This window comes from Aquarana catesbeiana, linkage group LG04 (genome assembly GCF_042186555.1).
Source record: "Aquarana catesbeiana isolate 2022-GZ linkage group LG04, ASM4218655v1, whole genome shotgun sequence".
Taxonomy (NCBI): Eukaryota; Metazoa; Chordata; class Amphibia; order Anura; family Ranidae; genus Aquarana; species Aquarana catesbeiana.
The window spans coordinates 478,554,975-478,582,528 of record NC_133327.1 but is presented as its reverse complement, the minus strand read 5'-3'; the positions used below and the strand labels follow the sequence as shown (position 1 = coordinate 478,582,528).

Here is a 27,554-nt window from a genome sequence, read left to right as displayed (position 1 = left end):
CCGACGGTCAGTCACCGATGGGGTTAAGTAAATTGTAATTTTAATAGAGGGGTACAATAGACCCCAATGGCTTCAATTTGTGGTGACTGGCAGAGGGCTAGTTCAATATAGGAAGGAGTGGGGATGGATGGTTGGCTGAGTCTGTGGATTTTGAGGAGTGTCCATAGGCTGCAGTGATGAGAGGTAATGAAGGCCTCTGGTCGGTATTTAGAAATGGTGTCCGGCGCATACAGTCTTGAAGTGCACCTATGTTAGGTTGATCAGAGGTTCAATCATGAAGTTGTTAATGCAATGCTATCATTTCAGTGTACATTTGACTCCCTTCATTTAAATGGAGCAGTGTAGCTAGCATATCATAATCATCACCTGTTCTTAAAGCTGGGTTCCCACTGTGGGGGATGTATGGGAAATCGGCTATAAGCATACAGTGTCTCTGTCTGTGGCAGTATGAATAGGCAGCAAATTGGTGACCGTAAATGGTAGGTGAGGCACCGAGCGGAATTAACTGATACGTATCAGTTAAATACTTCCATACGTTTCCGCTCTGTTATGGATTGTTTGAGCCGGTGATTCTCATGGTTGGTGTGGCTGCAGATTCAGTTCTCAGGGTGGTTTCCGTCACCGGAGCCTATACTGAAAAGAAGTCCTCACCAGTTGCTTGTTCTTTGCCAGTGTTTGTGAAAAAGGAAGCCGATATGCTAGCTACACCATTTCTAAATACCGACCAGAGGCCTTCATTACCTTTCATCACTGCAGCCTATGGACACTCATCAAAATCCAAAGACTCAGCCAGCCATCCCTCCCCATCTCCCATTCCCACTCCTTCCTATATTGGACTAGCCCTCCGCCAGTCACCACAAATTGAAGCCATTGGGGTCTACTGTACCCCTCTATTAAAATTACAATATACTTAACCCCATCGGTGACTGACCGTCGGCTATACCAATATGTCCGGACAATGTTCAGTGTTCTCCTGTAATGTTATATGTTTGTCTGTTTGTCGAATGACTGTGATGAATATCCATAGCCACAATGTAGCACTTTCATCCCCTTTTTTTACTGCACTTTCTTCTTAATCAATTTGATACCATGTATTATACGTGTTTAAAATAAACTTCATATGCTTTTGCACAACTAAGTTTGATCTATTTCTGTTGCTGGAAGTAACCCTTACCTGGTACTCCATACCAGGTACCTCCCTTGTTTTCTTTATATGTAATACGGTTACAGCAACAACACCAAACTTGGTGGATGATCAAACAGGTCAGGTCTTATCCTGATTGTACATTGGTGGCTAGCTCAACTCCCCCTTTGCACCCTCCCCCAATTTTTGAACAGTTGATAACCTCCCATGGCTTCCAATACCACCTCTACGCCGATGACACCCAGATCTCTCTCTCCACTCCTCAACTCACTCCCTCCATCTCCTCACGGATCACAAACTTACTGAATGACATAAATCGGTATGGATGTCACACCACTTTCTCAAACTCAAGCTTTCTAAAACTGAGCTTGTAATATTTCCTCCTTCCCGATCCCCCCCCATGACTTGATCACAAAGATCAACAGCACAACCATTGGTCCCTCCACACATGCCAGGGTGCTGGGTGTAATTCCTTGACTCTGACCTCTCCTTCAGCCCCCACATCCAATCACTGGCTAAATCCTGCCGTCTTAACCTCCACAACATCTCCAGAATTCGACCCTTCCTGACTAATGAAACCACAAAGCAACTTATTCACTCCTTGATTATTTCCCGCCTTGACTACTGCAACTCTCTCCTTAATGGCGTACCCTTACGCAGGCTATCACCCCTTCAGTCTTTTATGAATGCTGCTGCTAGACTAATACCTCTCACTAACTATCCGTGACTGCTGCCCCTCTCTGCCAATCCGTTCACTGGCTTCCCCTACTCCACCATATAAAATTCAAAATGCTAACCACAACATACAAGGCCATCCACAACATCGCCCTCAGCTACATCACCAACCTCATCTGCAGAGATCGCCCAAATCCTCCCCTCCGCTCATCCCAGGACCTCCTGCTCTCTAGCTCCCTTGTTACCTCCTCTCATGCTCGCATTCAGGACTTCTCCCATACTCTGGAATTCCCTGCCCCAGTATATACGATCAGCCCCTGACCTGTCCACCTTTAGGAGATCCCTGAAGACTCACTTATTCAGCGAAGCCTATGCCACACTCACCTAACAACTGTCCCCAAGCCACCGCCATCAAATCATTCCCTGCATCTATTACCTTTTGTACCGCCACCCCCTCCCTTTAGAATGTAAGCTCTACGAGCAGGGCCCTCCTGTCCCTTCTGTGTTGATCTGTACTGTAATTGTGCTGTCCCCCTCTACATTGTAAAGCGCTGCATAAACTGTTGGCGCTATATAAATCGTTAATAAAATTTTATATTATAATATATATATCTATCTATCTCTATCTATCTATCTATATATCTCTATCTATATCGCAGGTACCTCTCCAGGCTGATTGCATCTATGAGGGAGAGATGCCTGCTAGCAGCTGCGTGGGCTTTTCACCCCCACTTTTCTCTCACATACACAGACACACAAAACTGCATGCTCTGTAGCCTCCCCATTGGAAGAGACTGACAGCCAAGCAAAAGGAAAGTGCAGCAAAGGGAAATGCAGCAAAGCATTGTGGGCGATGTAGTCTGGAGGAGGAAGTGACTATTAGCTGGATCAGCCCTGAACTACATGACAGACAATGCAAAGCGCTCAGAACTGCCTACTGGGAAAAAAGGGAGTTTCAGGAAGTGCTGAGGTAAATGAGGAGAGGGAAGTGCTGAGGTGAGAGAAAAGAGAGAGGGACAGGTTTTCCACACAGCACTACAGAGGGAGTGCTAACAGAAGATCTGAGGCGCGGCCTGTTTTCAGCCTCTCTGGACGCCATTCAAATCCTGTCAGGAGGAGGTCTGTGTGTGACCAGGAATGAGAGACTGTGGCCTATACAGCAGCGAGCCGAAACGCCTGCCTCTGAGGGATCTATGGAAGACAGCCCTGCTATTCCAGCAATGGACCGGCCTGCGCGTCAGAGCAACTGGAAGTCACCTGCACTTCAGTCAATTGGGAGTGGCAGCACGGCATGGCGGCACCATTTTCACCAGACGGAGACATCAGGAGGGGAGTCTGGACAGAGCCTCACAGCCTCTGAGTCTATTGTGGTGAGAGGGCACCTGCCCATTCCAGTAGAGTGCACAGTATTGCTGAGTGAGTTCTTTTACAGAGTGCTCCACGGAGGTGAATCTACTTCTTCACAAGCATGATACAGCTGAACTCTGGGGTTTCTTTGTACCCTGTGCTGTAAGTTATTTCTTCTCCTTTGCCTTGTGGATTACAAATACTAGAGTTTGACTCCGGATATCTTAAGCTAGCCTGTAGTTTAAAGAACTTTTACCATCTTCCTTTTCTGCCAAGCTCTGCTGCTCTATATGCAGGGTTGATTAAGGTATTAGAACCTAGGGGGAGCCATTTTATTGGGACACCCTAAAAATGTTGCACTGTGTGCATATGTTGTCTTCATTTATGTTGATCTGTGTGCTGAGGCCTCAGGGGACGGATATCAAATACATGCGTTGAGGGTGTTGGATATTCACCTCCCTGTGTACCTGTTCACATATACCTTTTCATTCTGTAGATTGGAATTAAGTGATATTTCCTGTCAGTTATAACTTGTGTGTTCATGCCATTTTATTATGTCTATTCTATATCTCAAACAAACATTTCTGAGTGGTTCATTGATATTGTGCGAGTCTCTATTTACTACCACAGCTGGTGATGGGACGGAACCCAGGGACTCAGTAAATATACTTCATGGTTTATCATTACTGTGTTTCCTCTCTATTGCTGGGTTCCACATTATCATCAAGTAGGTGTGCCAGAGGGGTTGGGCCCGTTCTTGGAGTTGAGAGGCAGAGTACAGAACCAAAACATACATGAAGCTGCTCCTCCGGGGGTAGCGCTATATTATATACATATACATATACATATACACACACACACACACGTGTATTTATAAAAGATCTCCTAAAAGTTTGGGGTTAATATTTAAATTTTGATAATGAGAGATTTTGGAAAAAAAAGGATGAAATTAAAAATGTTTGAAGAGATACTGAAATTAAGTAACCAGGACCAAAATAAATGACTGCATATGTTGAGTCTATGAAATACTAAAATTTGAGGGGAACGTTGGTTTGAATAACAGTCAGGGTGACTTTTCTGGATAATTCCCAGAATTTCAACCATAAAAAGTGTTAATGATGTAATGTTTATTCATCAATGTTTTGTTTATTGCTGATGGTCAGATTGATTTGCAAAGTTGGGAGGCTGACTTCTGAGTCAGAATATGTGTTTGGGTAAAATGTTCTGTTCTGAGACCCTCGGGTCCACTTGGGTCCCAGGGATAGAAGGAACTAAAAAGGTGTTTAAGTTTTGTTAAAATCCTGCTGTAATATTGGATTTGGGAAAATGTTTAGTTAAATATTGAATGTATATAATGAAAACTCTTGCTGAGAAGCATATTTATTTCTGCATGCTTTACTTATGTTTGAATTAATGAGGAATATTTTTAATACCTCCAATAGTTAAGGTCTGAACTGATCAGATAGATTCTGTGATTATTCATGTTGGATGAGGAGTATCCACCCAAGCCAGCCAGCATACACCCCTAGCCCCATGCACATGAAGAAATGCCCACCCCGTTTATACCCTATACCAAAATTCATACCCTACCCTATATCCTAGTCGGATGTCAGTTACTTGAAGAAATGACTACAGCTCATGTTTGTTGTTCAAATGCCATGGGAGGTGCCATGAGTAAAGGCAGACTCCTGCTGGAAAATGTTCCTGGGAATGACACCTTGAGGCTTAGCCAAATGACGCACGCCCAAGGTCTACGAAATTCCAGTGAGCATCACAAGGGAGAAATCCAGATGCCAGCCCAAAGACCCAAGTCTAGCCCAATGTATCAGTCTGTCTGTGGATGTCGAGTTCTGTCCTTACCAAGAGACAAGGTTTGGGGCGGGAAGTCTCTTAAATATGGATGAGAAAAGAATCAAACCAAAAGTTTTGGGAAAAGTTTAGGAGAATGAGAATTATAATGTGGACATTTTCCTTTTTCCTTCCTTTTTGAATTTAATGGACATTCATAAGCCATGCAAGAGACTTTTTGTGTTTTTCTTTGGCCTAAAGGCGGTCATGCCCCTCCCACTTTCTTTTATGGACTGCCACGCCCCTTTCACCTTTATATTTCATGGACAATTGCTATGCAGCTGAGATTATGTGTTTATTCTCTATTTTTACATGCTTAGGATAGTGGTACATTTATGGGAAAGTAGTCCAGTTGAATGTCGGGGGCATATTGGGGTCAACAGTGTTTGTGACAATAGAGGATTGAAAGGGTCATTTAAAAGGCCCCCCTTGTGTTTTCTAATCTAATACATGCTTGTTCCTTTAGAAGTTATCATTTTGCTGATTAAAGTAAATATATGATAAACACAAAAAACTACCGCTCTACTAAGAAAATATGCTACTAATAATTAGTAGGATATTATAAGCTGCAATCCTAAAGTGAACAAGCACACATATATACAAAATAAAATCAGAAAAAGACTGCGCTAAAAATGAAAACACATATTTGACAACATGTATGATAACGTGAATATTCAGAGAATCAATCAATCTGGTAATCAAACCAGGCAGATATAAATATAAACAAAATGTGAAAAGTAGATTGATAATACAGTGAACCAAATATGGCCTAAAATTACAATGATTGGAAACAAATAAGTCAATTGACAAAATTATGTCCAAAGAAATTAATGGAAATGTTCAAAGTAAATGAGTCCTTGGAGACAGTGCAGATAAATAGGTGATCCTAAGTAAGCACTCAGCACCCAGTGAGAAATCCTCCACCGTAATAGATGTACGCTTACCAGAGGTAAGCTAAGTAATAGCTTATCTTGGATGGCCACACGAGGGACACAGCTCCCAGGATCTCCGCACAGGAAAGGGATATCAGGACCTTTCATACAGCGTACCGTAAACAGCATACCAGGGGAACCCAAAAAAATGAAAAGTTTCCTCCATAGTGTAAATCCGCAAGATTATTTATTTAAAATAGGAGTAAATACACTTACATAAAAACTGTGGTTAAAAACAAAGTAACAGCCGGCCGGCTTGCATGCACCCGTTCACGAGACTGGGATGGAAACGATGACGTCAGCGCGTCGACCTTCCGACGTACGTTTCGTCCTATTGGACGTCGTCATGGGAACGGGCGACGCACTGACTCATCGCTATTTATAAAGACAGAACGAAACCAAGCCTCGCTGTGAAGCTCGGATGGCGTCATCACAGCATCCTGTTAGGAGAGGATGTGTGTATCTAGTACCTATGGGATAGGCTAACGCTTCACCCGTGAGCCAATCCCAACCTTACGAAGACAGGGAGGAATAAACATTATTAGAAACCGTTAGAGAACATGTATGGAAACTCACAGTGCCATCAGTGGACAAAGTAGAAATGGCACTCAAGGTTACCTACTATATTAAAGGATATTGAATCCTAAAATTATGGTTTATATTAAGAAAAATTTTTTTTTTTAAATTCAAATCTGTTAACTAGATGTTAGAAAAAATTGACATACTAATGCCACCAGAGCCTCAAAGTGAGTTCACAAAATATGATAGACGTCAAAAATGTAATGTGTAATAAAACCTAAACTAAGGACCATCCTATGGTTATATTGGATATATCTCCCCTTTACACCCCAACATACTAAATAGATGGAATGATGGTAGAATATTGGGATTAAGAACATACAGTATGATGTCTTATGAGTTATCTAAAAAAGCGTTTAGATCTACATCAACATTGAGCCCAAAGGGAGTATAGCACTTCAATCTGTGTATCCAGGTCATCTCAAGCCTGGAGATCCCTCGTATAACAGACCCCCCCCTCCAATGTGGGGTGTATCTATCTATACCCAGAAAGATGGTCTTACTAGGATCTCGGTTATGTGCTTCTGAATAGTGTCTAGAGACTGGATGTTTGGGGAAACCCGTTAAGATATTAGTGATGTGCTCGTTGAGCCTTACAGATAGGGGGCGCTTGGTTCTTCCTACATATTGTAGGCCACAGGGGCATTGAAGAAGATATACCACCCGCTTGGTAGAACATGTAATGAATGATCTGATCTCAAATTCCATCAGAGTACTGGTGGAAGTAAATTTATGTGTTCTTCTATGTACACAACCACTAAGGGAACACACCCTACACCTCCTGCATTGATAAAAACCAGTCATGTATTCAAAAAATTTGATTTATAAGGGTGCCCCTTCACTTAGAAGTAGGGTGGCCCCGAATGTTTTAGACCCTCCTCTCACCAAGAAGGGATTTTTTGAATACATGACTGGTTTTTATCAATGCAGGAGGTGTAGGGTGTGTTCCCTTAGTGGTTGTGTACATAGAAGAACACATAAATTTACTTCCACCAGTACTCTGATGGAATTTGAGATCAGATCATTCATTACATGTTCTACCAAGCGGGTGGTATATCTTCTTCAATGCCCCTGTGGCCTACAATATGTAGGAAGAACCAAGCGCCCCCTATCTGTAAGGCTCAACGAGCACATCACTAATATCTTAACGGGTTTCCCCAAACATCCAGTCTCTAGACACTATTCAGAAGCACATAACCGAGATCCTAGTAAGACCATCTTTCTGGGTATAGATAGATACACCCCACATTGGAGGGGGGGGTCTGTTATACGAGGGATCTCCAGGCTTGAGATGACCTGGATACACAGATTGAAGTGCTATACTCCCTTTGGGCTCAATGTTGATGTAGATCTAAACGCTTTTTTAGATAACTCATAAGACATCATACTGTATGTTCTTAATCCCAATATTCTACCATCATTCCATCTATTTAGTATGTTGGGGTGTAAAGGGGAGATATATCCAATATAACCATAGGATGGTCCTTAGTTTAGGTTTTATTACACATTACATTTTTGACGTCTATCATATTTTGTGAACTCACTTTGAGGCTCTGGTGGCGTTAGTATGTCAATTTTTTCTAACATCTAGTTAACAGATTTGAATTTTAAAAAAAAAATTTTTCTTAATATAAACCATAATTTTAGGATTCAATATCCTTTAATATAGTAGGTAACCTTGAGTGCCATTTCTACTTTGTCCACTAGATGGCACTGTGAGTTTCCATACATGTTCTCTAACGGTTTCTAATAATGTTTATTCCTCCCTGTCTTCGGAAGGTTGGGATTGGCTCACGGGTGAAGCGTTAGCCTATCCCATAGGTACTAGATACACACATCCTCTCCTAACAGGATGCTGTGATGACGCCATCCGAGCTTCACAGCGAGGCTTGGTTTCGTTCTGTCTTTATAAATAGCGATGAGTCAGTGCGTCGCCCGTTCCCATGACGACGTCCAATAGGACAAAACGTACGTCGGAAGGTCGACGCGCTGACGTCATCGTTTCCATCCCAGTCTCGTGAACGGGTGCATGCAAGCCGGCCGGCTGTTACTTTGTTTTTAACCACAGTTTTTATGTAAGTGTATTTACTCCTATTTTAAATAATCTTGCGGATTTACACTATGGAGGAAACTTTTCATTTTTTTGGGTTCCCCTGGTATGCTGTTTACGGTACGCTGTATGAAAGGTCCTGATATCCCTTTCCTGTGCGGAGATCCTGGGAGCTGTGTCCCTCGTGTGGCCATCCAAGATAAGCTATTACTTAGCTTACCTCTGGTAAGCGTACATCTATTACGGTGGAGGATTTCTCACTGGGTGCTGAGTGCTTACTTAGGATCACCTATTTATCTGCACTGTCTCCAAGGACTCATTTACTTTGAACATTTCCATTAATTTCTTTGGACATAATTTTGTCAATTGACTTATTTGTTTCCAATCATTGTAATTTTAGGCCATATTTGGTTCACTGTATTATCAATCTACTTTTCACATTTTGTTTATATTTATATCTGCCTGGTTTGATTACCAGATTGATTCTCTGAATATTCACGTTATCATACATGTTGTCAAATATGTGTTTTCATTTTTAGCGCAGTCTTTTTCTGATTTTATTTTAAAGTAAATATATATTGTTGTGTAAGATGGGTCTTGTGCTGAAAACAAAACCAGACATGGAAAGTGACGTATGTGTCAGGAGATATATTATAGTATAGGATATTGTGACATTGTGATTGGTTGATGTAATTTGAACATGTACCCATATTGGTGGAAGGTGATAGGTAATGCACATTTGATCCATACTTTACACCATGCTGGGGATAATAAAAGTGAAACAGCGTATGAGTCAACGTGTTGGGTCAATTATTTATACATGTTGTTTCCTATGCATAGAGATATTTGGATATGAAGGAACGGAATCGGCCGTTGAAAGGCAATTGTAGTTAGACAATAAGATGATAGTCAGGACTAGTGTTTAAAAGGTGCAATTGCACCCTTCAAATTTTAGGCCCAGGATAGGGTGAATAACATTGTTGGATTTAGGCACCTTGAACAGTTGAATGGAATCCTTGAACCTGTCCACCAGAGGGATCAGGCTGAGTACCCTACTGGACAAACGATGGTGGTTTGCAAATCTGACGGTCCCCGAAAAGATTTCAGTTGGTTGAAAGAGGTTTTACACAGTTCAGTAAAGATAAGGTGAAGGGGGGGTGGGGGGCACCTGATATTAGAAATTATTACGAGGCAATCATTTTATCACGAATAATAGAATGGGCTAAAAATAATAAGGAAAAGCCATGGGTTAAAATGGAAAGCACATTTTGTAAAGTCACAATGGGTAAGATAATATGGATCCCACCACAACTTAGAAAACTTAGCACGGACACACAGGATATCACCAGACACGCACTAAATACTTGGGATAATTTGCGCAAAAAGGAGCATTGGGAGTTGAATTCACCCTTAACCACTTCCCGACCGCCGCACGACTATGTACGTCCTAAGTTTGAACGGGGATATCGTTGTTATGGCAGCAGCTAGCTGCCATAACCCCGGTATCCCCGTTTTCGTGCGGTGGCCGGCTTTCAGATAAAAGTGGTCCCTGCGGCGGATTCGCCGCGAGATCACTTTTATCGGTGCCGGGAGAGGGCCCCCCCCCCCCTCCCGCCGCGATCCGGTTCCCTCCGCCACTTACCGGAGCCGTCGGTAGAGGCGGAGGCGATCGCGTCCTCTGCCGTGGTGTGTATAGAGACGAGTGAGGCCAAGATGGCGCTCACTCGTCTCCATGACACTGCTGGGCGGAAGCGACGTCAAAACGTCACTTCCGTCCACGCCTCTTAAAAAGGCATATTTTTTCAAATGTCATTTTTCTAAATGACTTTTTTTTTTTTTTTTTTTTTTTATTGCATTTTAGTGTAAATAGGAGATCTGAGGTCTTTTTGACCCCAGATCTCATATTTAAGAGGTCCTGCCATGCTTTTTTCTATTACAAGGGATGTTTACATCCCTTGTAATAGAAATAAAAGTGAAACAATTTTTTTTTTTTTTTTTTAAAAGTGTAAAAATAAAATATTGTAAAATAAATAAAAATTAAAAAAAAAAATTTTAAAACCCCCCTGTCCCGACGAGCTCGCGCGCAGAAGCGAACGCATACGCGAGTAGCGCCCGCATATGAAAACGGTGGTCAAACCACACATGTGAGGTATCGCCGTGACCGGTAGAGCGAGAGCAATAATTCTAGCCCTAGACCTCCTCTGTAGCGCAAAATATGCAACCTGTAGAATTTTTTAAACGTCGCCTATGGAGATTTTTGAGGGTAAAAGTTTGACGCCATTCCACGAGCGGGCGCAATTTTCAAGCATGACATGTTGGGTATCAATTTACTCGGTGTAACATTATATTTCACAATATAAAAAAAAATTGGGATAACTTTACTGTTGTTTTATTTTTTTATTCAAAAAAGTGAATTTTTTCCAAAAAAAGTGCGCTTATAAGACCGCTGCGCAAATACGGTGCAAAAAAAAGTATTGCAATGACCGCCATTGTATTCTCTAGGGTGTTAGAAGAAAAACCATATATAATGTTTGGGGGTTCTAAGTAATTTTCTAGCAGAAAAACCTGTTTTAAACATGTAAACACCTAAAATCCAAAACGAGGCTGGTCTTAAAGTGGTTAATCCCACTGAAGGATACAGAATACTTTACACTGGGGATAGAGGACTTGTTTGGGAAGTGGATATTAGAGGAGGATGCACAACTAAAGGACGTCATGGAACAGGGCAAAATTTGCACATATCAGGAATGAAAAAATAAAGGCGAATTGCTGGTTATAGATCCATGGCGGTATAGCCAATTGAACTACTTTATTAAAAAACACTCCCACAGCCCATTAGATCAGCCAAAAACTTACAGCCCTCGGAGAAAATTTGCATGGAGAAATAACAGGGAGGCGGGGGATCTCTAAGATCTATAGAGTGTTAATAGAAATTAAAGGGTCAGAGATCCCACCATTTATTAAGAAGTGGGAGAAGGAATTAGATATACAGCTTAAAGAGCCAGAGATTTGGCAAATATTGAGGAGGGTTAATGCCACGTCGGTCAATTGCAAGATGCTCGAGTTAAAACTACAATTGCTTGGCGAGATGGTATATTATTCCTGACAGAGCACATAAATACCTGAGTGAAACATTGCAACTTTGTTGGCGGAGGTGTAAAGAGATCGGGACGATGGCGCATATATGGTGGCAGTGCCCGGAAATTAGGCAAATTACCAGTGAGATAACTAGCATTGAAATTCCAGACGACCTGTGGGGGGTGTTTATTCCACAGGATTAGAATGCCCACAAAGAAATATTTAAGAACGTTAATACCACAGCTCATGAATGCGGCTAAAAGCCTTATACCTAGATATTGGCAAGAAAAAGGGAGACCCACGTTACGGAACTGGTTTAATAAAATAAACGAAATCCAAAGCCTAGAATACTTAAGGTTCAGTGAGGGGATGGGAATGGAAGACTTTGAAGAGAAATGGAGGGATTGGGCAGAGTATAAGTGCTCAATGAGGTGTGCCGAGGTGATGGGTATATAGATTAAAAACAAGATGAGGCCCCAGAGTAGCTAGACTGTCTGACAGCGTTCAAGAAGGGGAGAAAAGTGGACACTAGATCCAGTAGGAATAAAGGTGAGAAGGAGTCGGGTAAGATGCGAGAGGGAGGGAGGAAAATAGAAAAAAAAAAAAAAAAAAAAGGGGGGGGTTGTACTCCAGACCATCAACTGAAACCACACAGGTCTAGGACATCCTTGACCCACAGAAAGTCAAACTGTTAGAAACATCTCTACACTCAGTAGCAAGGGTACCCCTTCATTGTGAAGAGGGTTTTAGGGTGGACTTTGTAGGTTTTCCATTCCAAGTCTTGCCCTGAAAAGCTGCACAATAATAAACACTATTATAATCATTGGGCTCATAGCTAGAATTTTACTAATTGTCTCTAGCAATAGCATGGTACGTGTTGGGGTTATACTGATCCTGGCTTGTACTAGGTGGTTGAGGATGACATGATCGTAACTGCTCCTGCACCACTGAACCCATTTACATTACACAGCCTCCTCACCTCTGCCCCCCTTTACATTACACAGCCCCCCCTGCAGCTTTGCCCTTTCCTACCTTGCCCCATGCAGAGAGGGAGACAGAGCAGAGCAGGAAGCTGAATGAGAACATGGGAGACACACACAGCAAATCGGTGATAATCCAGCGGGAGCTTCCGGAGTTACATTTTTCATATTAACAAGCTGGTGATTAGTTGCTAGGACCACCTAGCAACCAAACACCTAGATAGTTAACTCCAGAAGATCCAGCTGTATTATCAGTGCTGCTGTGCGTCTCTCCCGTGTTCTCGTTCAGCTTTCTGCTCTGCTCTGGGCCAGGTGCACGTGAATTCATCAAGTGCCCTGACGGGCCGGACATTTAGCGGCGCTGGGCCGGGTGCGGCTTGCGTGCCGTAGGTTGCTGACCCCTGCTGTGATCTGGGCCTGCGAGGATACCGCAAGCCTTTAATAGCGTCTCAAATTTTCTGTCAGATTCTTTAACCACTTCAACACCGGCACTTTTACCCCCTTTCTGCCCAGGCCAATTTTCAGCTTTCAGTGCTATTGCACTTTGAATGACAATTTTGCAGTCATGGAACATTGTACCCATATGGTAGTATTTAATCACCACTGGGTTTTCTATTTTTTTGCTAAAAAAAAAAAAAAAAAAAAAAACACAAACACGTGTTTTTCTAAAATTTTGAAAATAATCTTTCTTCATAAACGTAGGCCAAAATGTATTCGGATACTTTTTTTGGTGAAAAATAATCCAGTGTATATTTAGTCTTTAGGAAAGCTATATAGAGTCTACAAACCACGGTACATACAGTCACGGCCAAATATATTTTCACCCCTGCATTTGTTAGATGATGCACAACTTCACCCAGAAAATTGTTGCAATTACAAATGTTTAGGCACTGTTTATTTCTTTTGTTTGTATTGGTATGACAAAAAAGTGGACAAAAACAAAAAGCCAAATCTGACTTTCCACGCAAAATTCCAAAATGGACTGGACAAAATTGTCACTCAAGTTAATATTTGGTAGCACACTCCTTGGAAAAAAACATAACTGAAATCAATTGCTTCCTGTAACCATCAATACATTTCTTGCAAACTTTACTGGAATTTTGGACCACTCTTTGGCCAACTGCTCCAGGTCTCTCAGATTGGAAGGGTTCCTTTTCCCAACTGCTGTTTTGAGATCTCTCCACAGGTGCTCTATGGGATTTAGATCTGTACTCATTGCTGGCCAGTTCAGTACTCTCCAGCTCTGTCTTAAACGATTCCTGGGTGCTTTTTGACATGTGCTTTGGGTCACTGTCCTGCTGTAAGACCCATGACCTCTGACTGACACTGGGCCCTACATTGCACCCCAGAATTCTTTGTTAGTCCTCAGATTTCATAAAGGTCATGAACATGGACAAAAAATCCAGTAATTGTGTTTCGTCTGTCCATGGCACATTCTCCCAAAAGAATTTTGGCTCCCTCAGGTAGGTTTTGGCAAACTCCAATCTGGCTTTTTAGGTTTCTGTGTAAGCAGTCCTCCTGGGTCTCCAACCATAGTGTCCCTTTTCATTCAGATGGCGACGTATAGTTGTTGTGGATTTAATTAAAGCTTCTCGAATAAGCAAATAATTCCATACACTAATAAGCACAATCATAGCTCTCTTGTATAATGCCGGGAAAGCACGCTTGTTTATCTCCAAGTAACACAGACAGATGCTGGTATCACGTTGAGCTTAGCAAAATCCTGACTACAATGATCTGCTGCTTTTATTTATACTGTAAACCTGAACAACAAAAGGAAGGTGGTAGCTTCAGAATTAGCCAGACACTTGAATTATTTCAAAAAAATCAATCACACACATATTCAAATAGAATTCCAGTAGTGGCGTGTGCAGATAGTCATGTGAAGAGCCATGCGGCCAGCCCCTTGCGAGACACAATTTTTGTATGGTTATGCTATGGTTCCCATGTACGCAGATCTGTATGCTAAGAGCGTTAAGGCAATCGCCATGAGGTGGCCAGTCTCTTGGTGAGGCATAAACAATCATCCCTAAAAGAGCTAACAGATCTGCCGTGTCCACAGGAAGGTTTACGCAGCCAATGGTCTTCCAACAATGTCTGTATGTGCGAATATGCTCACATGAGCGCATTACAGCCAAACTGACAGTGGGGGACATCTAATATACATTAATAAAGATTTCCACAACATAGTACGAGCTGACACAGTTGTACCCTGTGCCTAAAGGTCAGCTTGAATTGGTCTGCAAGTTTGTGGTTCTTTATCCACCATTTGAATAATACTTTGTTGCAATCTTTGATCAATTTTTCTCTTTAATCTACTTCCAGGAAGATTAGCTACAATGCCATGGGTTGTAAACTTCTTGACAATGTTGCACACAGTAGACACAAGAACATGAAGATCTCCGGAGATGGACTTGTAACCTTGAGATTGTCCATGCTTTTCCACAATTTGTTCTCAAATCCTCAGACAAGTCTTTCCTGCTCTCTCTCTCTTATCCATGCTTGTGTGGTAAACAGAAAGGTTGAATCATTTCACTATTTTAACTGGTTGCCGGTATGATTTCGATATTGTCAGCACGTTAATTGATATTTGAGAGTTTAATTACAAATTATAGGAGCATCACAAACTTAGAATGCAATTATTTCTTACAATTTTGAGAAGGTGCCAATAAATTTTGTCTAGTCCATTTTTTGGAGTTTTGCGTGGACTTTGTATTGGTATGACACAAAAATGTGGAGAAACAAAAGGCCAAATCTGACAAACAAACAAAAGAAATAAACATGAGAATGCCTAAACATTTGTAATTGCAACAATTTTCTGGGTGAAGTGGTACCAATATTTTTGGACATGACTGTATAGCCATCAAGGAAGGAGTTGGCAAGTCCTTACAGCTGATCTCCAGGTTTTCTGTGACTTTAACCACTTCAGCCCTGAAGGTTTTTATCCCCTTAATGACCAGGCTATTTTTTGCAATACACCACTGCGGTACTTTAACTGACAATTGCATGGTCGTGCAACGGTGTACCCAAATAAAATTGATGTCCTTTTTCCCCACAAATAGAGCTTTCTTTGGTGGTATCTGATCATGTAGCAGGCATGTTGTAATGTAATTTCTCCTTTTGGCCAAAAGATGGAGAGATGCTGACTTGTCCTTCCAGAAAACTCAGACACAAAGCACACTGGGAAAAAAAGGAGGAGTTTCAGGAACTGCTGAGATGGAGAAGAGAGACAGGTTTTCCACGCAGCACTACAGAGAGAGTGCTGCCAGAAGATCTGAGGAGGACTGTCTGAGGAGAGTGGTCTGAGGTACCAGTATCTGACTGAGGGGAGAGACACATGCTGACACCAGGGACTGTGTGACCCAACAGAGGGAGAGAAAGCCACGTTTCTCTTGACACTACCGGGGAGAGTTAGCATGAGGAGAGGGGATAGAGGACAGGAGTGGTGAGGTGACGGGACAGTTTGGTGGAACTCCACCTAAGAGAGAGCGCCACACTCTACCAGTGAGAGAGAGAGAGAGAGAGAGAGAGAGAGAGAGAGAGAGAGAGAGAGAGAGAGAGAGAGAGAGAGAGAGAGAGAGACACACACACGTTTTTCCTGAGACTGCTGCCAAGAGACTGAGGATAAAGGAGCCAGGAACAATGTCACCCACACGGTCCTTTACTGTTCAGCCCCCAGGGACCCTGCTCAGCAACTCAGTGCCATCTAGCCCAGTGGAGACAACCCACACACTGCTTCGGGGATCACAAGACCCATCCTGGTGTCCTGTTGGCCGATCACCCTGCCAGTTCAGCTACCAGCCTTCCTAATCGGATCAAGTGACTTACAACATTGTCAGGAGCCTGAACCACAATTTGGGACTTCTGTTGTGTCATTACCCAGAGGATTGGTGAGCAGGTGTAAACCGCAACATCTTTCTTAGCACAGTACAGACACTGCATGCTGACACTTATTCCCCTTTCTACTATCAGAGGATGCTTGTTTCTAGATGCCACTTTTAGCCATTCTATTCTTACAAACCACTACCGAACATGATTTCCTAGAGGATTACTGTCTCACTTTTGATTGTCTTTACAAAAGGCCCCAACATTTGCTAGTAGAAGACACTAGTACCCTTCAACTCAGGACCTGCAACGTTATAGAACTGTGCTTACTGTACCTGTTAATCCATTTCTTCTTTTTGTATGGTTACTTTCAATGGTGTTTGTGGCCCAGAAGGAGCTGAGAAGTTGATAGACCTTCTCTCCCTCTCAGCGCTTGTGCAGTCTCTTGGCAGCAGTCTCAGGAAAAACGTGTCTCTCTCTCTCTCTCTCTCTCACTGGTAGAGTGTGGCGCTCTCTCTTAGGTGGATTCCACCAAACAGTCCCGTCACCTCACCACTCCTGTCCTCTATCCCCTCTCCTCATGCTAACTCTCCCCGGTAGTGTCAAGAGAAACGTGGCTTTCTCTCCCTCTGTTGGGTCACACAGTCCCTGGTGTCAGCATGTGTCTCTCCCCTCAGTCAGATGCTGGTACCTCAGACCACTCTCCTCAGACAGTCCTCCTCAGATCTTCTGGCAGCACTCTCTCTGTAGTGCTGCGTGGAAAACCTGTCTCTCTTCTCCATCTCAGCAGTTCCTGAAACTCCTCCTTTTTTTAAGCTTTGTTTTCTATATTTATGGTTGCTGTAAGTTTCCAAGTATTCTTTTTGTGATAATATATTCAGCTCATTTATCACTACCAGTTGTGTCTGTTTCTGGTATCAATCTACAGCCAGGATACTGGTATTTTCTTTACTTGCATTCTTGAAAGCGTTTGCAGAAATTTTATATCTAACCAGGTGTGCCAGAGGGGCTGAGGCCATTCTTAGGTTCAGGCATAAAACAGAGAAACCAAAATCACTAAGTGGCTCCTTCGGGGTTGGCGCTACACATGGGGGCTAGTCTGGGATATCCTGTTCTGCTACAAACCACCAAGACAACGTCCTCAAAAGAATCAAGATGAATCCCATCTATATGAGCCCAGAAAGTTCAGGCCAAGTAGCCTCGTCGGAAGAAGCTACCTTACTGACACCTGTAGCCATGATAGGGCCGGAATTCCTGGCCGCCTTGGAAGAGTTTGTGGCAAAGTCTCAGAAGAGCAGTCCACTATACACCAGCCACGCAAGCCTTAGATGAGTGGGACAACCCTGAGGCTCAGAAAAATCAGCAGAGAATCACCGAGCGTTTGAGGGGGCCAGCTTCAAAAGCTATTTGCAACCTGAAACTTACAAACAGGACTGTACTGCTCACGACTACTTAGATATCTTGCAAGATGCGTTTGGATGAGAGGGGTAGAGAAGGAAGCGCCACCTGAGTGTAGTATTAACAAATGATGTTTAATGACACCAGGTAAAAACACGCTTACAGGATAAAAACATATAAAAAGGCTCATCTGTATAGGTATGTGGTCCATCTCATCCATCACAGAGCCAGCTCTCTGAGGACAGCAGCCGCCTAGCCTACTTTAACTATTACATTACCGGTTACCACTTAACCCTTGAACTTCCAGCCTGTCCCCTATGGACTAAGTTGCTCAGCCCTTTACATCTCCTGTTATATATAAACTTGTGTGTTTGCGCTTACAGTTACCAATACTCCGTTCAAGATGTGTTTGGAGAACAGAAAAAGGCCTCCAACCTCATGTACCATTTAGAGCATACCTACCACGATGAGGGGGAGAAACTGTCTGAATACATAAGTCATCCTGACAAGATCATGCACCAGATACTGCTAAAGAAAGGTATGGATCCCAGGTCAGTTGACAGGGTCCGGGCACAACAGGTTTTAAGGTGGGCTCAGCCCTTAGATCCTATTATCATCCAGTTGAAAACTTGAAGAAATTGTGGAATTTTGAAGTACCCTGAATTAATCTGGGGAGAGGAAAAAAAAAAAAAAAAAAAAAAAAAAAAAAAAAAAAAAAACACACTAACCAGAATCTGTCACTGAGGTCAGAGCGATTAGTGCAACCAGTGATGACACAGAGATAGAGCTCTTGAAATCCCAGGTGTCGCAAATGATGGAGATAATGCTGCTAGCAGCCAGGATCACCCCACCAGCTAACGAGAATGTCTCAGAGCCCAAGCAGACGTCGAACCCTACAGTCGTTTATGCAGAGAAGCCTATGAGTCAAGAAGTCTGTCTTAATTGCGGAGGAGTGAGTCATTACCGACACAACTGCACAAGTCCGCTAAAATGTAAGCTGGTTCTGAGAAGCCGGTAGGAAACCTTAGAGGGCCCTGGTGAAGAACTCAAATGGGTGCCCACCTACAGCAGTTAGCTCAAAAAGGCAAATACCCAGGGAAGCCACAGCGGAAGCCTAAACTGCCGCAGAGGGCCCTCACTGCCGTTCTGAACGACGCTCCCATCGACCTCCAGTGCCCTTTTGCAGAGAGTCGGTGCATACCAGCCCTCTGTAGCCCAACAGAGACGCCAGCAAAAACCCGAAGCCCATCAAGAAGGGGGTGCCAATACAGACGACAGGAAAATCTAACTACCCTACTTCTGGTAGATTCCCTGACAAACTAGTGGGACCTTTTCCCATTGTCTCAATTCAAGTAGAAGGCATCTATACAAAGGCCCTTCTGGACACAGGGGTCGCAAGTTACCCTGCTATACAGAGACTTTTACGACCGGCACCTTAAACACTTACCCCTGCAGAAATTGGAGGAACTGGAGATATGAGGGTGTTGGAAGCCCAAATTTCCCATAAAATGGATACTTACCGGTCAAGATGACTTTTGACCCCTCTGTGGCCGAACCAACAGAAACTTTTGATACCTTAGCAGTTGTATGCCCTCGCCCATCAGGAGCCAACAAGAGAGTTCTCTGATAATAGGAACACACACCGACTTTGTCAGAAGGCTGCTCACTCCTCTTGTATTGAAGTCTGACACCCCAACCAAAGGCATACACCCTATGCTGAGACAAGTGTATCGGCACCTAGTCATAGTTACATAGTTAGTCAGGTTGAAAAAAGACACAAGTCCATCCAGTCCAACCATAAAAAAAAAAAAAAAAAAAAAACGTACAATCCAATATACCCAATACTATACCCACAGTTGATCCAGAGGAAGGCAAAAAACCCCAGCAGAGCATGCTCCAATTTGCTACAGCAGGGGAAAAAATTCCTTCCTGATCCCAGAGAGGCAATCGGATTTTCCCTGGATCAACTTTACCTATAAATGTCAGTACCCAGTTATATTATGTACATTTAGGAAAGTATCCAGGCCTTTCTTAAAGCAATCTACTGAGCTGGCCAGAACCACCTCTGGAGGGAGTCTATTCCACATTTTCACAGCTCTTACTGTGAAGAAACCTTTCCGTATTTGGAGATGAAATCTCTTTTCCTCCAGTCGTAAAGAGTGCCCCCTTGTCCTCTGTGTTGACCGTAAAGTGAATAACTCAACACCAAGTTCACTATATGGACCCCTTATATATTTAAACATGTTGATCATATCCCCCCTTATTCTCCTCTTCTCAAGAGTGAACAAATTCAGTTCCTCTAATCTTTCCTCATAGCTGAGCTCCCCCATGCCTCTTATCAGTTTGGTTGCCCTTCTCTGCACTTTCTCCAGTTCCCCGATATCCTTTTTGAGAACTGGTGTCCAAAACTGAACTGCATATTCCAGATGAGGTCTTACTAATGATTTGAACAGGGGCAAAATGATATCTCTCTCTCTGGAGTTCATACCTCTCTTAATACAAGAAAGAACTTTGCTCGCTTTGGAAACCGCAGCTTGGCATTGCATGCTATTATTGAGCTTATGATCTACCAAAACCCCCAGATCCTTCTCCACTACAGATTCCCCCAGTTGTACTCCCCCTAGCATGTATGATGCATGCATATTCTTAGCCCCCAAGTGCATAACTTTACATTTCTCAACATTAAACCTCATCTGCCACATAGTCGCCCAATTAGACAGAGCATTGAGGTCAGCTTGTAAATTGGAGACATCCTGTAAGGACGTTATTCCACTGCATAGCTTGGTGTCATCTGCAAAGACAGAAATGTTACTTTTGATCCCAGATCCAATATCATTTATAAAGATATTAAAGAGTAAGGGTCCCAGCACTGAACCTTGGGGTACACCACTGATAACCTTAGACCATTCAGAGTAAGAATCATTAACCACTACTCTCTGAATTCTGTCTTTTAGCCAGTTTTCTATCCATTTACAAACTGATATTTCCAAGCCTGTAGACTTTAACTTACACATGAGCCGTGTGTGCCGAACAGAGAGCCCCAGCTGAAAGAGTGGGGAAGATTTGGCGATTGGACAGAAGTGAGAAGATACTACAACCTGGAGAGGTGGTGTGTCTACAAGCTTCAGTCAAGCTCAATTGGGAACAACCTGGCCCCTTTGCTGTCCTTGAAGCTGACCACCAGGGAGAGGACACAGGAGTGGAGGTAATCCCAGAAGTCATATAAATTAGGGCTCTGCAACGGAGTCGTGGGAAGATCCCTGTCAGCATCTGGAATGTTACAGCCTCGCCGCTGAAACTGTGAGCCCGAATGCTGTTAGGACAAGTAAATACAGCCACCCCAGTCTCACCATCTGATTTGGGAAAGGGAGAGAAGGACGGAATCTCCATAGAACAGTTTTACCCACAAAACACCAACACTCACCTGCGTGGAAAGAAAAAACAATCCCTTTGGGAGACCTAGAAGATTTACGTGAGCAGCTGGCAGAATTGAAGGGATCATGCATCATCAGGAAGTCTAGAAGCCCTTATGCCTCCCCCATAGTGGTGGTGCATGAAGAAAAATGGGTCCCTGAGGCCGTGCATCGATTACTGGACGCTCAACAGGAGGACCATCCCTGATCAGTACACCACTCCAAGGATAGAAGATGCCCTGCAGAGCCTATCGGGGGCAAAGTGGTTCAACATGCTGGATCTGAAGAGTGGGTACTATCAAATCCCCATGTACCCTGAGGACAGGGAAAAAACAGCTTTTAATCACCCCCCAGTAAGGCTCTTTGAGTTTGATAGGATGCCTAAAGGTCTGCCCAGTGCCCCAGCAAGGTTCCAGAGACTGATGGGGAAGACAGTAGGGGACATGAACCTAATCGAAGTGTCATGGTCTTTGGCAAAACTCTCAAAGAACATGAAGAACGTCTGGAGAAGGTTCTGAGGAGGCTCCATGACGAGGGATTGAAGCTGTCCCTGGAAAAATTTCAGTTTTGCCAGCCTTCAGTTAATTACCTCGGCCATGTTGACTCCGCTGAAGGAATAGCTACTGACCCCCATATGCTGGAAGCTGTCACCTCTTGGCCAACGACTATCAATGTAACTGAGCTTAGGTCATTCCTGAGATTTTTACTCATACGACAGGAGATTTCGTTGAGGGATTTGCTAGAATAGCCCACCCCCTTAATGAGTTACTGAACGAGGATGAGAATGACGACCCAGGTCAAACAACATGGAGGGCCCAGGAAGCCTCGGGAGTTAATCCAGGAAAAGTAGACTGACCAATGTGAGCAAACCTTTCGGTAGCTGAAGTGGAGTCTAACAACTGCTCCTGTTCTGGCCTATGCCAATCCAGCCAAGCCATATGAGCTGCATATTGATGCCAGTTGAGATGAGCTGGGCAGGGTACTGTATCAGGAGCATGATGGACACCTGTAATCTGTTGCTTATATGAGCCCAAGTTTTGCACCTTAGAAAAAACTACCCTACTCACAAGTTGGAATTCTTGGCTCTGAAGTGGGCAGTGGTGGACAAGTTGAAAGACAACTTGTATGGTGCAGACTTGGTGGTCAAAACTGACAATAACGCACTCATGTATATACTCATCACAGCAAAACTTGATGCCACCGGGCACAGGTGGTTGGCCGCTCTATCAGGATTCCGCTTTAGATTTAAAATACCACCCAGGAATTGGGAAGAGAAATGCTGATGCCCTGTCAAGGAGACCTGCCAACTTGGAGGTTTACTCTGAAGAGTGGACTCAACTGACTCCAGAAGGGATACAAGCCTTGTGTCAGGGAGCGGAGCATCAGGCCAGAGGAACAACTGGGGCCGAAGCCATCGGAGTCTCAGTGGCAGGTATCCCCAAATACTACTGTGATTTGTCCCAGGTCAGGTATAATAGCCTACCTAAGGTTTCAGATAGGGACTTAAGGACCAGATAGCAGATCCCCTCTGTAGTTTAACATTGAAGGCCCTGGAGGGCCAACGCCCAAATCTACTGCTAACCGACTCTCCAACAGGAGCACGACTAGTACACAAGGAATGAGATCGACTGCAGTTACACAATGGGGTGTTTTACCAAAGGGGCCCTTCAGATGATCCTGAAGATAAGCGGCAGCTATTCTTACCAAGAAAGCATAGAGCAACTGTGCTGACTGCCTTACATGACAATCATGGCCACCTAGGGCCTGAGAAGACATTCAAACTTGTGAGAGACTGGTTTTATTGGCCCTGTATGCAGGATGAAGTTGAGGGATTACTGTCACTCCTGCATATGGTGTATACAGAGGAAGACTCTGCCCCACAAAGCTGTCCCAATGGGCCATCTTCAAAGTCAAGGACGACTGGAAATGGTGTGTATTGACTTTTTGGAGCCTGTTTTGAGTGGACAGGAAAATGTTCTGGTGGTGACCGATCACTTCACCGGTACGCCCAGGCATTCCCAACTAAAGACCAACAAGCATCTACAGTGGCCAAAATTCTGGTAGAGAAGTGCTTTGTCCACTACAGCCTACCTCAGCATATCCACTCTGACAAGGGGAGAGACTTTGAGAGTAGACTCATTAAAAGACTGTTAGACCTGTTAAAAACAAACAAAAAAAAACACACAAACAGCACAAGAGCGCTAAATAATGGAGATCTGTGGAGCAATCAAAAATGATAGGAAATGGAGTCAATGGAGAGGGCTCCACACCCAGTGCAGCTGGAAAGAAACCATAACTGGTTGAAATGGATCTAAGGAGCAAAACACAAAAATCCAGCGCTCCAAGGGTTAAAGAAAACAGTCCGCAACACTTGAAAAATTATTATGTTGAATAATGTATCAGTTTATTCAAAGTAGCAGCTGATAAAAAAAAAGAGTCCTGTTCACTCACAGAATAAAATAAATGAAAAAAAGCTTGCATGGTCACTAGCCATCCACTAAGCAACAAGGAGCTGTTTTAAGTTCCCAGCAGAACCGTTCTCCCAGAATGAAGGAAGGGGGAGAAGGAAGGTGAATGGATCAACAAAAAAAGGCAGGCTCCTGAGTCCCCGCTAGGTTGAGCTGTGATCCCAGGGGAAACTACTCACCAGCGTGTAGAAAGGGACCCAGCGTGTACAGCGGTAGACACTGCAGCCTCGTGTAGCGGGGAGGATGGACTAGAGCTCCTTCTCACAACAGTCAGTGATGTCAGATCCACTGAGACACTGACTCGGGAAGTGGGAAACGCAGCAGCGCTGAGACGGATCAGCTGTTGAATGACTCCTCCACACGCCGCGTAGTCCGATACTGCACCAATACTAACGTGTTAGTTGATCACTCCTATACATGCGGTGTCCTCCAATGTTTTAGCCGCTACTGTGGGAGCATTCCCACAGTAGCGGCTAAAACATTGGAGGACACCGCATGTATAGGAGTGATCAACTAACACGTTAGTATTGGTGCAGTATTGGACTACGCGGCGTGTGGAGCTCAGGCAGCCATCCCAGCCTGTTAGCTCAGACTCCCCAGCAGTGTGTTTTGCATAAAACACACTGCTGGGGAGTCTGAGCTAACAGGCTGGGATGGCTGCCTGAGCTCCTAATGTTTGCCAAAAAGGTGGATGTCCCAAAGGATAGTGATGAATGGGAGGTGGTGACTAGTCCAAGCTATATTAATGTTGCATCGTCAAGGCAATCTGACTACCCGGCGTGTGGAGGAGTCATTCAACAGCTGATCCATCTCAGCGCTGCTGGGCTTCCCCCTTCCAGAGTCAGTGTCTCAGCGAGTCTGACGTCACTGACCCTTGTGAGACGGAACTCTAGTCCATCCTCCCCGCTACACGAGGCTGCAGTGTCTACTGCTCTACACGCTGGGTCCCTTTCTACACGCTGGTGAGTAGTTTCCCCTGGGATCACAGCTCAACCTAGCGGGGACTCAGGAGGCTGCCTTTTTTTGTTGATCCATTCACCTTCCTTCTCCCCCTTCCTTCATTCTGGGAGAACGGTTCTGCTGGGAACTTAACACAGCTCCTCGCTGCTCAGTGGATGGTTAGTGACCATGTAAGCTTTTTTCGTTTATATTTTATTCTGTGAGTGAACAGGACTGTTTTTTTTATCAGCTGCTACTTTGAATAAACTGATACAACATAATAATTTTTCAAGTGTTGCGGACTGTTTTCTTTAACCCTTGGAGCGCTGGATTTTTTGTGTTTTGTTAGACCTGTTAGGTGTTCAGAAGTCAAGAACCACCCCCTACCACCCTCAAGGAGATCCCCAGCCAGAACGCTTTAAGCGCACCCTCCTGGATATGCTTGGGACTCTTACAGCTGAAAAGAAAAAGCAGTGGAGCAGGCACATTGAAGCTATTGTACATGCCAATAATAGCACTAAAAACGATGCCTTGGGCTATTCGCCATATAGGCTGATGTTTGGGAGGGAAGCTCGACTGTCGGTGGACCTGGCACCGGAATCATCTGCTACCTTTATCAGAAGCAATTTGTATACCTCATCATCCAAATCAACAGCCTACTCAAACCATCTCTCAGGAATCACCTCCAGTAACCAGGTCCCAGTCCTTGCAACCAAACATGGATGCAGAAGACAGTAAGGATGAAGAAATGGGCATGGATTGGCTGTGGCAGTCTACAACTGTAGAGGACATAGAAGCTCTTTAACTTTCTATTGTGGCAGAGGAAGAGGCTGCTATACCAGAACTATCTGAGCCCAAAGAGCAAAGGGAAAAAACTTACAATTCACCCACCAAAAAGACTCACTTATGATACTCTAGGCAAAAGTTCTGAGGAAGCCATCTATACCTCTCAAAAAAACTCACAACACGCTGACCCTTCCCACTACAGGTTTAGTGGAGGCCAACTCACCCCCTGGCACATCTAGGTGGGTCATCCCAATATTGGTGGCTTGTGGGCAAGACGACCTCACCCTGTATGACAAATGGTGGGAGGTTCCCTTGCCAGGTTCATACGTACATGCCAAGTGCTTGTTTTCATGTTTTCATGTACTAACCTGTTTTTGCTTCCCGTTGTATTTTTGAAAGCATGTAACAGGTTGTGGACATTATATGTTGATAGACTGTCCTTCCTTTGAGGTTCTTTGGTTTGGGGGGGGGGGGGGGGGGGGCAGTATGTAGCAGGCATGTTGTAATGCAATTTCTCTTTTTGGAGAAATATTACTGTTTGGTTGGCGTCCATCTACACCCCCATCGGGACAGTTGCCTCACCGATTTTCTTTATGAAATCACTTTACATGAGTAAAAACAATTTTTGACTAGATCTACCTCTATCCCAATACCCTGACAAAGGTGTTTAACCAGAAACGCGTCGGATACCGGGGAGTACTATCTACTGGAGAGTATTATTATCTCTGTCATTTTTTCATGTAAATTGTAGTTTTTTTTTTTGTTTTTTTCTTTATATGTATGTACACTTTGTAAGAATTTTGATGTTTTTTAATATTGATCATTTTATTTGATCGTAAACTTTTATGTACATCCAATAAACTATTTTTTCATGATATATCAGTGTATGTGACCTTCAAAGTCCCATTGAAGGGGGATCTTTCCTTTTTTCATGATATCCTAGGGATGTGGCTACTGCACTGTGTCAACCGGATATGGTGAAACCCTCTCTTTGGCCGACAGGAAGAGATCCAGTGCCTTACAACATTGCCAGGGGCCTGAACCACCATTTGGGACTTCCGTTGTGTCATCACCCAGAGGATTGGTGAGCGGGTGTAAACCCAACATCTTTCTTAGGGTACAGACACTGCATGCAGACAACTATTCCCCTTCCTACTGTCAGAGGATGCTTGTTTGGAGCTGCCACTTTTAGCCATTCTGTTCTTACAAACCACTACCTTTCCTAGAGGATTACGGTCTCACTTTTGATTGATTAAACCTACTCTCTTTACAAAAGGGCCCCAACGTTTGCTAACAGAAGACCCTAGCACCCTTCAGCTCAGGACCTGTAACATTACAGAACTGTGCTTACTGTACCTGTTAACCCATTTCTATTTTTTGTATTGTTACTTTCATGGCGTTTGTGGCCCAGAAGGAGGTGAGAAGTTGATAGACATTCTCTCCTCCCTCTCAGTGCCTGTGCAACGGACATATAAATTATGCTTTGTTTTCTATATTTACCGTTGCTAAAATATTAGAGATGGTCATTTCTATTGTATTGATACTCTGTAGCAAGGTTCAACAGTGCTGTAAGTTTCCAAGTATTCTTTTTGTGATAATATATTCAGCTCAATTATCACTACCAGTTGAGTCAAAATCACCAAGCGGCTCCTTCATGGGTGGCGCTACAATCACCTCTGCGGTGTGAATTTTGAAAAAAAATAAATTTTTTACTTTCGGCTATAAAACATATTCAATAAAAAAATAAAATCACATTTCTGCATCAATTTCAGCCGATATGTATTCTGCTACATATTTTTGGTAAAAAAAATTCAAATAAGCGTGTATTGATTGGTTTGCGTCTACAAACTATGGGATATTTTTATGGCATTTTTATTTATTTATTTTACTAGTAATGGCGGCGATCAGCAAAATTTTAAGCGGGACTGCGACATTGCGGCAGACAAATCGGATGCCTGATATTTTTGACACTTTTTTGGGGAACCAGTGACACTAATACAGTGCTAAAAAAAACCCTGTTAGACTTACTTGCAATGGTATTTCCATGAATCTTCCAGCTACTTGAGATGATTGGCTCCACCCTCTACAGGAA

At 43.5% G+C, this 27,554-nt stretch overlaps 1 protein-coding gene across 6 annotated transcripts in view; it reads right to left on the bottom strand.

Moving 5' to 3' along the window:
- The window catches only part of FBXO30 (F-box protein 30), a 280,476-nt gene that overhangs the window by 205,680 nt on the left and 47,242 nt on the right, over positions 1–27,554 (bottom strand). Inside the window, exon 3 of one of the 6 annotated variants that reach the window (XM_073627623.1) lies at positions 27,491–27,545. The exons of the other annotated variants lie outside the window; for them this stretch is intronic. The gene's annotated coding sequence lies outside the window, so the exon portion shown is untranslated. The remainder of the gene's footprint in view (positions 1–27,490; positions 27,546–27,554) is intronic. 6 annotated transcript variants of the gene reach the window in all.